This window comes from Saccostrea cucullata, unplaced genomic scaffold, assembly GCF_032062105.1.
Source record: "Saccostrea cucullata isolate Sc308-1 unplaced genomic scaffold, CSIRO_AGI_Scuc_v1 ctg9414, whole genome shotgun sequence".
In the NCBI taxonomy this organism is placed as follows: Eukaryota; Metazoa; Mollusca; class Bivalvia; order Ostreida; family Ostreidae; genus Saccostrea; species Saccostrea cuccullata.
In genome coordinates, this window is record NW_026925013.1 from 4,244 (window position 1) to 18,987 (window position 14,744).

Sequence of the window (14,744 nt, forward strand, 5' to 3'; positions counted from 1 at the left end):
CTGGCAAGTAAAATGTTCCAAAATATACTGCTAATATAGAGAGATCTATGTTCCTTTTATACTTGTCACATACAAGAATTTGCATATCACAACCGTTTCTAAGACATTTGATTGGTTCATTTAACATTGCTACCTTGAGATTCGCTATTTTTATTTGCTACACATTTGATGATTAAGTCGACCACAGTTTCTTAATTAATGTAAAACAGATTCCTTCACATGTCAATCATAAAATTTATTGATGATAATGAATTAAACAACATGTAATAAATTATTAGTTACAACAGAAGCTTTTATTATAATGATTTCTTTCACATAAAGAGGATTTAAATGAAGGCAGAATTTCCTTGTATCAAGGGTCAAGTCTCATTATCTCAATTTCGATATAGAATGAATGGAATATTTTAAAAGGCAGAGTTGATGTATCTTCCCTTTTCTTGATTAAATATATGTGTGCCCACAGGAAATTCAAAATAAATTGGTTGATTTACATAATTTATAGACAAATAAATACTTATTTTATGAATTGATTATTTTTCCTTCTATAAAAATTTGCTCATCAAAAAAGTGATCATTGATATTTTGTACTCTTTAGAGCAGATTAAATCCTTATATCCAACATACCACAGAATATCCGGATATGGTTAAACATCTTTTAATTGACATAGTAACGAAAACAACACTTTAAAAATTCAAGATGTCGAAATACAATCATTGTGTTTAAATTCTTGTCATAAAAATGTTCTTGTTTATTTCCATTTTATTTCCATTTTATTTTATATTAAAACATTGTATATACATGTATGTCTAAAGTAATAAGGTATCAACTCGATATTTAGATATGTATTCATGAATCCTTCTATGTTCTGCTCCAAAAAATGTATTGTTTGATAAGCTTGAAAACTGTTCGTTAACTCCGACATAACCAATTTAAGTTGTGTTATATTAATGGTTTAGCTGCAGAACTGTAGCTCTCCGAAAAAATATTTATTGATATTGAAAAAACTGTATATTTATTGCGCACAAAAAAGTGCGCTGTTTCTCGCTTTATTTCTCCATGGTTTTAAAACTGCCATCTCAAAACATCACTAACCGTGTATTCTTAACATATTCTTTCACTGTTTCCACAACAAAACATTCCTTATAATTGTTTTTAATAGCCCTCCTGGCCCTGAAATTGAGATCATCGAAAATTTCGCCTATTTATACTGCCATTTTGGTTTGCAAGATAATTCGGTCCAACGCGCTTCGTACAAGGTATCACACCGGTAATTGTTTTCACTATATAATTCTATATAGAATAAAAAATCGTTAAAAATCAGGTATTTGTTTACATGAAAAAATATTTAGCAGGAGGTGTTAAACATTACCTGTCACATTAGCTGACATCAAAAAACAGGGTACCCACACGGCATTTTCGGACTTTTTCCATCTGCAAACAGGGCTACCCTCAAATCCACGTGTTTTCACTGTGTTTATAAACACCTCGAGTGCACTACAGGAAGTAGCCTCCTATGCCATGAAAAAAATAGTTCCCGTCAAAAACCTTTATTTATTCACAAAGTACATAAATTTTACTAGGCACAGGTACCAAAGTTGTAAAAATGGCATGAAAGAAAATAGAAAAACGTCTCAAAAGAAAAGAAAATCAATTATATATATATGGACCTACATTTGACTAAGTTCATTTTGATTGGTGAATTACCGGTGTGATACCTTGAAGGACCTTTGAAGGTGTTCGATTTTTTCCATTTTTGCACCTGAGATTCATTAAATAATTGTCCCCAACATCCTTAAGTCTGGTGATCTATATCCCCTTATTTCTGAAGATATGAAGCATTTATCTCCCTTACTCCAGAGCAGTCAAGAATAACACACAGAGCACTTTAGAAGCAGTTTTTTGTGCATCTTTTGAACCAGAATTTCATTATTAAAAGAATAAGCTTGGCAACCAATTTTTTATCTGTGGAGAGCATATGCTTTGTTCTTCACGACAAACAGAAAAGAGTTTACAAGTCTAAGATCATTATGTAATTATTACATAACAAAGTTACATTTTCCCCTTCAAAGAATGAACAAAAATACAGAAATTGTTAAATACTAGGTTGATAATGAAAACTGTATCTGGTCAATTTATGTTCCAAATAAAGCCTAGGTATGTGTCTACAAGCTGCTGTGCAGAAGTTTATCTAAATGCTGTGTTGTAACTCAGGGCAGTCAAAATGATATCAGCATCTAGGGAGGTTCTTCACAGCTCCCACACTCCATTAAACTGGCTTTGATGATAAGAAACTGGAGACAACAATTCAGATGTAATTTATTGTTGTGATTTATGCAACTGGCTTTCTCTTAAGACACAAATTAGCCATGAAATTTCAATTTAACATGCATAATTATTCTCTTTTCATGGATTTACTCAGGAATTCCAAAGGTATTTAATGAATTTCCATGATTTATGCAAGATTATATCTTTTTGTTTGAACAAATTTACATAAAAAAATAAACATTTAAATTTTAAAATATAAATATCAAACATTTTTATGAGTTTGAACACTTTTCTATGTGACAAAATGCATCACAGAGACCAGATTCAGGACATCCTCCATGATTCTTTGAGGTGGGTGGGTGTACAAAAAACTGCTGATAAAATTTATAGGAAGCGATCTGAGAAGAAAGGTACACCTTATTAGCTGAATTATAGTTATTCTGATATTTTAATTATATAAATATGCCAAATTTCTTCATCAGTTAAATTTGGAATTTATTAATATTTCAGTACAATGATATACTTAATAGAACATGTTCATATAAGCATCACTGACTGAGACTTAATTCAAAAGTGACAGTCAACACCAACATATAAATGAAAAAATAACAAAAAACAGTCTCCGACAAACTGAAAAAACATGAATGTCAGCTGCGAAAGCATGAATAAAGTCCTAAGAACCACAAGAGGCATGCCATGGTGCTAAGTGACATTCTGCACTACATGTATGATGCATGGTTAGAACTCAGAATAAGTATTATCATGCAGACACTGACAGTATTTCAGGATTTTTTGGTCATAACCTTCCTTACTGTGAAAAATTCTTAATGAATTTTACTTATGTAGCTTATGTATTAAGTTTATTAGACAGATCTGACTCATTTCTTTATTTCTGTTTTTCCAATGCAGTGATATATGTATTCCTGGAGGTCTGAATAAATTAAAATAAATCATGTGTCTGTAGAAATTATCATTCTGTGAGAACATATTTTACTTGTTTACATTTTATCGCAGTTGTTGCTTGTGCTAAAAATTCATTCGCAAACCTAGAATTAGTCTATTCTTGAAAAATCAGCTTTAACACCCTTTACCGCAAAGTCTGTAGACACTATAATTGACTGCGGTCAGCTGGTGCAAATAATTTTAAGTCATATAAAATGAAAAAACAATATTCTCTGACTTCTTTCCACATTTTAGATGCATAATGCTACCTTTTTAGTCATATTTTAAAGTATTGAGTGTAAAAAATAACCTATTGTTAATTTTTACACAGAAATCTGTGAAAAATAATGTAAATTCTAATTCTAATTTTAAAAATGTGTGTTTTCAAACAAAAAGTTAATAAAATCACATATTTTATTGAAATATGCCTTTTAAAAATGAAAAATGTCTTAAATAAGGGTTAAAATGATTTTTCATAATCACCTTCAAGGTATCACACCGGTAATTGTTTTCACTATATAATTCTATATAGAATAAAAAATCGTTAAAAATCAGGTATTTGTTTACATGAAAAAATATTTAGCAGGAGGTGTTAAACATTACCTGTCACATTATCACATTAGCTGACATCAAAAAACAGGGTACCCACACGGCATTTTCGGACTTTTTCCATCTGCAAACAGGGCTACCCTCAAATCCACGTGTTTTCACTGTGTTTATAAACACCTCGAGTGCACTACAGGAAGTAGCCTCCTATGCCATGAAAAAAATAGTTCCTGTCAAAAACCTTTATTTATTCACAAAGTACATAAATTTTACTAGGCACAGGTACCAAAGTTGTAAAAATGGCATGAAAGAAAATAGAAAAACGTCTCAAAAGAAAAGAAAATCAATTATATATATATGGACCTACATTTGACTAAGTTCATTTTGATTGGTCAATTACCGGTGTGATACCTTACAGATGTAAACTACGAAGGTAATTGGCAGAGGAGTAAGATCTTTATTGAAATCTAGCTTTTTTGCAATTGATGTAAGAATTTGGAAGAAATAATCCAGAACCGAGCGTACTTTTTTGTGCGCAATAAATATACAGTTTTTTCAATGGGTGGCACTGTAGCTCTCCGGTCTATCAATATATATTTTTTTCGGAGAGCTACAGTTCTGCAGCTAATTGATAGTTTAGACGAGAATACATACGAAAACCAGCAATTCATATTTCTGCTAATTTTCTTAATTACAATAAGCACACATGGTTATTATTTAAGCCTAGATAAAAGACATTACATTTTTTCTTCATCGTTTTTGTCATTGCATTTTTAGAAAAAAAAATCTGGATAGTATAAAGAAAAACATGTCATACTAGTATTATAAAACAATTAATAAGCTTCATAGAAAAACTAAACGTAGCAATCTATTCTTTCTGATCAACGTTATTTAATAGTTTTTCTAAACGTTCCCTATGATGCATCTTCAGTAATTTCGTACAGTTTATTTTCTAAACTCTCATGTGTTACATATGTAATATTGTAATGTTATCATGAGCATCATACATGTACACTGCAAAATAAATAACGTTAATAATATCACGATTCACGATTTTAGATACTAAGGAGATCATATTTCATGGGATGATAATTAAACATCGTTATACTAAGGAGGTAATATTTCATGGGATGATGATTAAAAATCGTTACTGCATGGTACCACATGATTAATATTGAAATAATAAATTAAGTCTCATTTGAAGGTTTTCAAAAATAAAGCTTTATCATCAATTATATTTATCCATCTGATCAAAAATAATGTAAATGTCAATTACGTGACATTTATGCACTGTAGAGCAGTAATTTATCTAATGTATTCCTTGATTTTAGATACCAAGTATTCATTTTATTAGTAAGAATGATCAGATGGTAGTTTATGGAACATGTCACTACGGCATTGACATTTCTAAAAGTACGAACTCAAAAGAAAATAAATGATACAATATTTGTGTGAACTATTGGACAGCTAAAATTGCCATTCAAAAAGAACATACAAAGAGTAAAAGGCTGGCATACAATGTAAAAAATATATAAATAATCATGTAACATTAACATAGATTATTATCTTTATGCATATCTACCTAAACATGCATGCACGTACATGGGACCTCACGATATTGAAAAATCATTATCTCAGTTAGAAAATCTCATTCATTTGTAGAATATTTTTAATTCTGTATTAGAACGAGTAGGACAGGAACTTTAAATTTATGGATGAACATTTGCTTAACACATTGAAAATTGAAAGTCAGTTGTTCTTAAATTATTTACTTACAAGCTTAAGGGATGAACAAAAAGTTCGCGAACTATATCAGTTTCTACATAACCACACAATACCATCAGAGAGAAAATTGACACAATGTAGGTCTTTGACATGTTCTATCTATGTGTATCGTTTATTCAACACAGTCATTAGAGTCATTTGTTATCACTTCATCGCCCATTTGTTTAAGATAAAATTAGGGTTATACATATCACCATAGATATTAAGTAATAGAACATAGCTATAGATATTATTTTATCCTAATATTACAAGTTATCTCACTGGTGTTCTTAAAATTCAGAGATAATTGTATTTCCATGCACATAAAGAAATATGAAGTCCATTTTTGTTGCAAAAGTTAAACACTGTCCAGTAAAAGAAAAGATCACATATAAATGACACTTAGAAGAAATATGCAGTAAAAAAGATTACTGACATTGTAGAGTACCAATTATGTCAATTAGAAATGCAAATCGTATACAGGTCAAAGCCAGGTCCTCTGAAAACACTAAAGATGGAATCAAGTGCCTTAGAGAAGTAAGCATCCCTTGGTGACCGGTCAAACTGTCATACATTGCAAGTCCTCTGATCAGGAAAACAGACTAATCCGTTTCTTAACTGATATAAAAGCAATGACCAAATCGGCAGGAAACAAATAAGAAGAATCAAGCAGCTGATAATTTGTAATTACGAGGATACATGTAACTGAGAAATACAACAAGGTAGTCTACTTCTGCATACACCATGGTGTTATTGTTAGTTAATAATATAAAGCATGAACTTCATTTATTAAGTATGGAGATAACGAACAGAAATCAAGCTCAGTCCTGAGTCCATCGTAACAAAATAAATTAGTAGGAGAGCAAGTAAAACTTTTTAAAAACCAATTATTTAACTGGTGTGGATCAGGCACTATGGAGTAATATAAGGATCTTTCATATTTGATCTTAAAGATTTACTTCAAATAATAGGATTGAATGTAAAGATGCATATATATAGTACCTGTCAAAATTTCTAGGCTCCCACTTTTACTTTTTCAAAAAGTTAAAAACTTTAACTTCAATTTACTAGTTGATTACAAATTTGCCTTTAATTTGCAATACTTACTTGTAAAGGCCAAAAAATTGTAATCGAATGTGTAATTACTCGACCGTGACCGTTTTTGTTAAAAAGCATGAAGTTCGGGTTCGATATGTTTTTCGGGTGTATTCTTCATGTTTGTTACTTCCATGTGTTCTCCATCTTTAATTGATAACGAAAAACAGAAAAAAGCTTGAATAAAATGCGGTCTATGTCCACACAACAATGTACAAGTGAAGTTAAAATGGCTCAAGTTGGTCGTAGTTAATGAAAGTGATGTTTCTTTTCAATGTATGACTTTATTTTACTTAAAACCTTTATAATTATCGCCTGAAAAACCTACAAAGCATGCCTAATTCCTTTAAATCGTTAGAAATCGCTAGATTTTAACAAACACTACAAAATCATCAAAGGGTTTATCCGGAAAAATTAATGGAACCGGAACCGGAAGTGCCCTCCCCTCAATGTCAAACTGGAGGAGTGGGGAATATATTTAAGAAGACGTTATGTAACTACTGTAGACAAGGCACAGACAATTTCGATAAGCCCCCTTGTCATCCTAATCTCAACCCTAACTAGCATGTATGGAGGAAGATAAACCGGAGTTTGAAACAACTTTTCCAGCAGCAGAATCTAGCGGAACTAGAGGACGACCTAGTCTCCACATGGAAAATCATTCAATGAAAGAATTTTTCTTAAATAGTGTGAACACTTTGAGAAACGATTATTTTGCTGTGAATTCGTTTGAATGGATAAGAATGCAGTATTTAACGTTGTGAATTTTTAATTCTAGGGTGGCTTAACGTTTCTGCATACTGTGTTTAAACGCTTCAATAAAATAAATGAAGTTAGAAAAATTGTTTTTGCTACTTTATTATCCTGTATACTTATTAAATTATTAAGTTAAAATAATTCAATATAAGAGCGGTGTAAAACAAAAACTTGCCTGGGGACTTAGAAATTTTGACTAGTATATATATATATCAATAACGAATTTTTGTTAACTTTGTCCGAAATATATAACGATTTTTTTGTGCTTAAACACCTATACCATGACATCATTATGTTGGTATTTTCCCTCATAAGTGTTCGGAATATCGTCAAGTTAACAAGTAAATGAAAATCTGATGAAATATTATTCGACGTCTATAAGGCATTGAGTTTAAGAATCAGGTTCCATGAATTTATTTTATAATTTATTACATAAAATGAAGATATGTAGTCTTTTGAAATCTCAATCAGCTCTCTTTCGGTCGTTCTGAACAATAAAAATGCAAAATATACATACGAGGGTTGTCCGTAAAGTTCGTGGACAAGATAGCAATTCAAAAAAAAAGTTGTGTCATTGATATTTATTATTAGCATATTTCAAATCCTTTACTAAATGTGAATTGAAAAATGTAAAAGTTTTTAAAAAGTGTCATACTGTGTATTTTGAGGTAATCGGGTGTAACAGACTGTAAATTTTAGATTTACGATTTAGTATTTCTTGTTTCTAGTTAACTCGAAATTCACAATATGACAGAAGCACCTACAGAAGGGCAATGATTTGTCTGACCACTGCAGGCCTCCTCGCATGGAAATCAGTCCAAGGTAGAAGTCAAGCGAGGCGTGATCTGGCTATTTCTTCTAGCATTTATCTTATATATTTAGAAACATCTCATTTCTTCATAGTCATTTATTTTTATTTAGCATAAGTATGTAGAAATTCTTTAGTTATACCCTCATTTGTTGACGATGTACGAGGGTTGTCCGTAAAGTTCGTGGACAAGCTAAGAATTAAATAGATTAAATAAAAGTTGCGTCATTGATATTCATTATTAGCATATTTCTAATCCTTTACTAAATGTGAATTGAAAAATGTAAAATCTTATTCAATTTCACAAGTTTAATTACAATTATGACTTCATAATTAGACTTGGAATGGAGACTCTGAGCACCGCAAATTTTTAATTAAAAAATTATTTATCACTTTTTAAATTTCATTTGTATTTTATAAAATTCTGCGGAAATCTGGATGACTTTTACATTATGAGGTTGACAGAAGTTATCACGTCAAACCTGCAAAATTTGATCGTTCAAAGTTGTAAAATGGCTGAGCAATCAAAGTTTGATCTTATTAATGCGGATCGGAATTGTTAAAAAAAAAAAGACCAATACATTTTGTAAACAATCGTGAAAACATAGTAAAAGAAGCCGTACATTAGTATTTAAGTGGTTTACAGGATGACATGCGTGAAGGAAAACCATCATTCTGAGATTGCAGTGCTGTAAAAAAAAGAATTTTGTAACATGACTTTACCGTATTTTCGTAAATAATAGGGCTGGGCAATAATATCGATATTTCAATATATTGCAATACAATGACAAAAAATATCGTATCGCAATACGATTTTGAAATATCGATATATTGGCAATATGCTTAGATTGAGGAATTTTGTCATTAAAATGATTAAATATAAAAAGGGACTTATGAAAGTTTGTTATTAAGCCAAACAGTAAGACAGAAGTTGTTTTGTGGAAACATTTAAGAGCATAACTTAAATGAAATCAACGAGATTTTTTTCCGTGTTGGTAACTTATCATAGTTATATGTACATTCTGCATGTAAATATAGTAAGAAAATGCCATTTTTATTACATTGAAAATATTGCAATACATATCGCAATACAATTAAAAATATCGCAATATATCGCAATACGAAATTTTGGGCCAATACCCAGCCCTAGTAAATAAATTCGTTTTTACGCGGACAGGGGTTGGATGATTGCAGGATATGAGACAGGCATTGTTAAATATTATTTTACGTATGAAACCTGAACATTTTGTTCACATATTTATGACTGGTTAAAGCGACATAAAAATGCATTGAGTTAAACGATGACTATTTTGAGAAGTTACATGTACTCGTATTATGCTTTTGACGTCGGGTTACGTCAAGAATTTTTATTTAAGTGCTCCGGGTATGAGTGTGTCTTTTTTTAATCTGATAGAAATAGAACTATTTGTGCTTTGCTTTTGTTGAAAACTTGCATGTTAATAAAATGAAATATGAATTAAATGAATATAATAGTTTTATATTTTTTATCAATGTTTGTCAGTAATTATCAAATGAATGTTGACCACGAACTTTATGGACAACCCCCGTACATGTATTAGGTAAGATGGGGATGCATACAACTTAGATGGGTAAGATATTAGCAATGATGTAAATAAGTACGTTTCATTTTTAAATATTTTTAGTCATAACAAATGACTAACAATATCAATACTTAAGTGATTCATTTTTATTGTACATGATTTTTTTATCACATGCATTTGTTTGCATGATGCATATGCTGCGCATGGTTCGTAGAAAATACAGAACACTTCTTTAGATGATTCTCAAAATCATCTTCGTCGTTCGAAAATATGCGCCTTCTTAATTAATATAAGTCCCCTATGAAACCGGAATTAGTACCGATGTTCTCTTCTTTTCCGTTGGATTTCTTCCAGTGAAGAAACATTTCCATCTGTAAAGGTATAGATTGATTTTTTTTTAAATTTGAAAATGTATTCAAGATCCTACTGGAATTATAATGTCACATTTTGTGATAGCTTTTAATGATGTTTTAACTTTGTGCATCAATTTGAAGTATTTGGACTGTAATTTGGGATTGGATATTAGGTATTCAGGACAAAGGCAGTTATCAGCATCCTTCATCACATATCCACAGTTCAAAATTATTTTTACAATTTTAGTACAGTCATTATGTTCTCCTGTTGCAACAAGGTGGAGGGCAGATTGACCAAGGTTGTCCACAACGTTGACGTCACTTCCGTGTTTGATCAAATATTCTGCAATTTTGAAACTACCATCATGCAGAGCTATCAGCAAGGGTGTTTTTCCAGAATTGTCTTTCCTGTTTACATCACCACCTGAAAAAGAAGTTTCAATGAAGAAACTTATTCAACGAAATTCTATCAATGAAGTTATTAATTTTTTTTTATCATATTGTTAACAATTTCAGTTTAGGCTAAAAAAACCTACCTGACTGAATTAACTATTTCACCATTTCCACATCGTTCATTTCAATTGCAACCATTAGAGCAGTTCTACCATCGTCATTCGTCATATTGACGTCAGCGAAGGGAAAGAGAGCCTTAAGAGTATCCATATCACCATTAACGATTGGCATAAATAAAAGAGGTTCTCCATTTTCATCCAGAACGTTAACATTGGCTCCAGACTTAAGTAATTTCTGGAGTGCAATGATATCACCTCTTAATATAGTTTCCATTAAAGATATGTTGGAAGTAAAAACATTCATTTTGTTTTGATATCTATCTATGTTTAAGAATACTTTGCTGACACACATCGTCCAGCAGCGCTTTTATAGGATTCAACCATATATTAACATAACAACATGTTTTAAAAGATATTCTCTGATTTCTATTGGTTAACAGAACAATGTTAATTACTGAGACATAATATGATTTGCTGCATTTTCATCCTTCGATAGACCACAATTAGATAAAAGTATTCAGCATTTTTCCTTGACTTGTCGAACAAGAATAAGTTTTTTGACACATTAAATGGGACAGAAAAATGAACTTCACCATCCAGCGAAGCGTATTCATATTAAAAACATGAAAAGAAATGAGTAATACATGAGAGAAAGTTTATTGAAGTTTTTAGTTTTAGTTACTAATTATTTACACGGAACAGGTCAAGGATATTCTTTTTGTTTACTTTTTTCTCAAGTTGATAGATATTTTTGGCCAATGATTTGTGGAATGTTTTAAGTGATTTGCATAAAAAAGTTTGGTCGAACATAAACAACGCTACCAGTTGAAGGACGTATACAAAGAATGACTAATATGCAATGTTACTTTTTTCCAGTCAAATCTTTAATTTGCATCTACTGTAACTTTTTTTTTTATCTTTTTCGTGCCAGCATCTACTGCAACAAGATTATTTGTATATGTCAGGAGTATTTGTATTCAAATATTAAAATATGGAGATAACAAACAGTATTCAAGCTCAAAAGTGCATGAAACAATACAAAATAGGAAGGGAGCAAACACGGGTCTCCAAATCTTCAAAGGTGGGATGAGGTGCCATCAAAACTAAATGTTAACACGCATTCTCTGTAAGCACCAACGAATTTACTATAGGGCTTGGAAACGACATGTCTCAGATTTTGATGAAATTTTTACCACAGGTGTGCCTTGGTACAAAACTAGTAAATATGGTGTCGGAAGTTCCACACGTGCACTTGGTTGCCATGGAGACGGTTCCATTGAATTCAGCCATTTTTGGCCCATTTTGACTAAATGAAAACATGAAAATTGAGGAAATGTAAATGAATATTTTTCGGTATCTAATACACTGTAACAAAAATCATTGGATCATTTGATAACACGACCTTTTAAGGTACACAGACCATATAATCGTTTATTCTAGAAATATTCTTCCTGTAAGGAAAAGGTCATGCAAAATGACATAGTTTCTAAAAATTTGAAAAATGGGAAAAATTGGAATTTTTTTAGATCTTTGGGGCTAAATAAGAAAAATTGTCCGCGGAAATTTCCCAAATCTTATGTGTGTAATTATACCTGGGAATAAGTAGTGTCATTTCATGAAAAAACATAAGTGGGCTTTTGCTCCTATTTTTAGTACATGTAACATGTATCTATAAATAGATAAATTTTAGAAAAATGTGAAAAATCAAATTTTGGCAAAGTTTTAATTGTCACTACTGCATAATTAGAACGTATGTTGTAAAATTTGAAATTTTAATGACAAGAGCTGGACACCACTAGCTGGTATGGACAACGGTTGAGGGGAATTACCATTTCTATTTTTAGTATCAGGTGGCTAAATATAGAAATGTCTCTGAATATTAGGAAAATTGTCAATTTTGTTCTAATTGGAAGCTTCATATAAAAAGTCCTAACAAATATTAAGCTTTCTACAATATGCTTTCAGAATGTACATGTGTTTGTTCAAAAATTGCTACAATATTGAGGATGGACTCTTGTTTCATTTTATGGCAACAATGGTCTAAAAATAGATTACTCGAATAATTGAGAAAATGTAGATTATTGCACCTTTTCATGCAATTTTTAGATGTAGTTGCTTCATAATTAGGAAATATTTTGTAAAATTTTAGATGTTAATGACAAGATATGGATAGCACTAGCTGGTATGGATAATTGTTGAGGGGAATTCCCATTTCTATTTTTAGTATCAGGTGGCTAAATATAGAAATGTCTCTGAATATTAGGAAAAATGGCATTTTTGTTCTAATTGGAAGCTTCACATAAGAAGTCCTAAAAAATACAAAGCTTTCTGCATTATGCTTTCAGAATGTACATGTGTTCATACAATAATTGCCACAATATTGAGGATGAACTCTTGTTTCATTTCATATCAACAATGGTCTAAAAATAGATTATTCGAATAATGGAGAAAATGTAGATTACTGCACCTTTTTAAGCACTTTAAAGATGTCATTGCTGATTACTGAGGAAGTATATTGTAAAATTTGAGATGTTATTGACAAAAGCTTGACACTTTTAGCAGGTGTGGACAATGGTTGAGGGGGTTTCCTATTTCTATTTTTAGTATCACGTGGCGTAATATTGATATGAAGTACTCTAAATATTAGGGAAAATTGAAGTTTTATGCTAATTTGAATCTTCGTACAAAATGTCTTTATAAATATAAAGCTTTCTACAATATGCCTACCGAATGTACACTTGTTTGTACAATAATTGCTACAGTATTGAGGATGAACTCTATTTTCTTTTTAAAGCAACAATGGTCTAAAAATAGATTCCTGGAATAATCGAGAAAATGTAGATTTTTGCACTTTTTCTGGCACTTTTTAGATGTCATAGCTGCATAATTAGGAAGTATATTGTAAAAATTGAGATGTTAATGACAGTAGCTGGCCACAACTAGCTAGTGTGGACAAAAGTTGAGGCGGGGGGAGGTGTTCCTATTACTATTTTTAGTATCACATGGCGAAATATAGATATTTAGGCCATTTATAGTAAAACTTTAAAAATCTTTTCAATCGTTCTGTAAAATAATTCCTGATTGTCCTGATTCTAGTCTTTGACAATGTACCTAATTTTTTTAGACGAAGACTCAAAGAGCGTATTCTATATGGCAGTTTCTGTGGTCTGCATTTTTTTTTTTTTTTTTTTTTTTGATAGTCACCATATTTCAAGAACTTTTTGTCATTTTTTGTGAAAATTGTCACAGAGTATCTAAGGATTTTTGTTAATACATGTACTAAACATAGGGATTTTCTCTTGAAACAAGAGGAGATACTAGGGAATCTAATCTCTAATAACAAGACCTTGTTAAAATGCCATTTCACTGATCTGGTACAGGGTTACTCTCATGACTGTTGATGCCCTCTGGTCTCTTTTATAAGAAGGTACGGTTTGAGCTTTATTGTGCCCTAAAAATTTAATGTTCTTAAAAAGTTGTGAAATTGGCTTTAACAATCATTGAGTATATGAATATGATAGATCATTAAAGAATATGACACGAAAGGGGGTCGTTCAGGATATATGACGTCATTAATTTGGTACACTTTTAAGTTTAATGCAGAAAAGCCTCAAAATGACTCATTTCTGTGCTGATTTTCCTTTAGCCACCGTCGCCCTCTTTAATTTTGGGATATATTATGTAAACTGCTATGAAAAATCACATATCGGTTATCTCAAAATCTCTCTGGGCGAGAGTGGCAGAGTATGTCTTCTGAAAGAAAATATTCCACTGAAAATTGATGTCTTCTGCAACTTTTTAAGAAAATACGGGAAAATACACAAGTTAATGACGTCACAATTAGCATTTAGGAGGTCATATAAGAAAAATGATTTGTGTATTTTTACTGCAGGGAATTCTTATGATTCAGAAAGAGTGAATTTTGATTTCTTATATCACTTTCATATTTTAGAAAAATACAGGGCTTTAAATATTTTGTATTGAAACTGTACCTTGTTCTTTGTTTCTATAAATAGAACTGGAAGTCCTCATTGATTTTGCATATTTCAAATATAAGTAGAACTGAATATCATCATTGTTTTTATGCTTGTTAGTTAACGGTAACTACCTATATTACATATATTTTATACTTATCAGTCA

At 31.0% G+C, this 14,744-nt stretch overlaps 1 pseudogene; it reads right to left on the reverse strand.

Annotated features, from left to right (window-relative positions):
• Positions 1-10,146: 10,146 nt before the first annotated feature.
• On the reverse strand, positions 10,147-10,927 carry LOC134267828 (serine/threonine-protein phosphatase 6 regulatory ankyrin repeat subunit B-like; annotated as a pseudogene).
• Between the last annotated feature and the right edge of the window lie 3,817 nt (positions 10,928-14,744).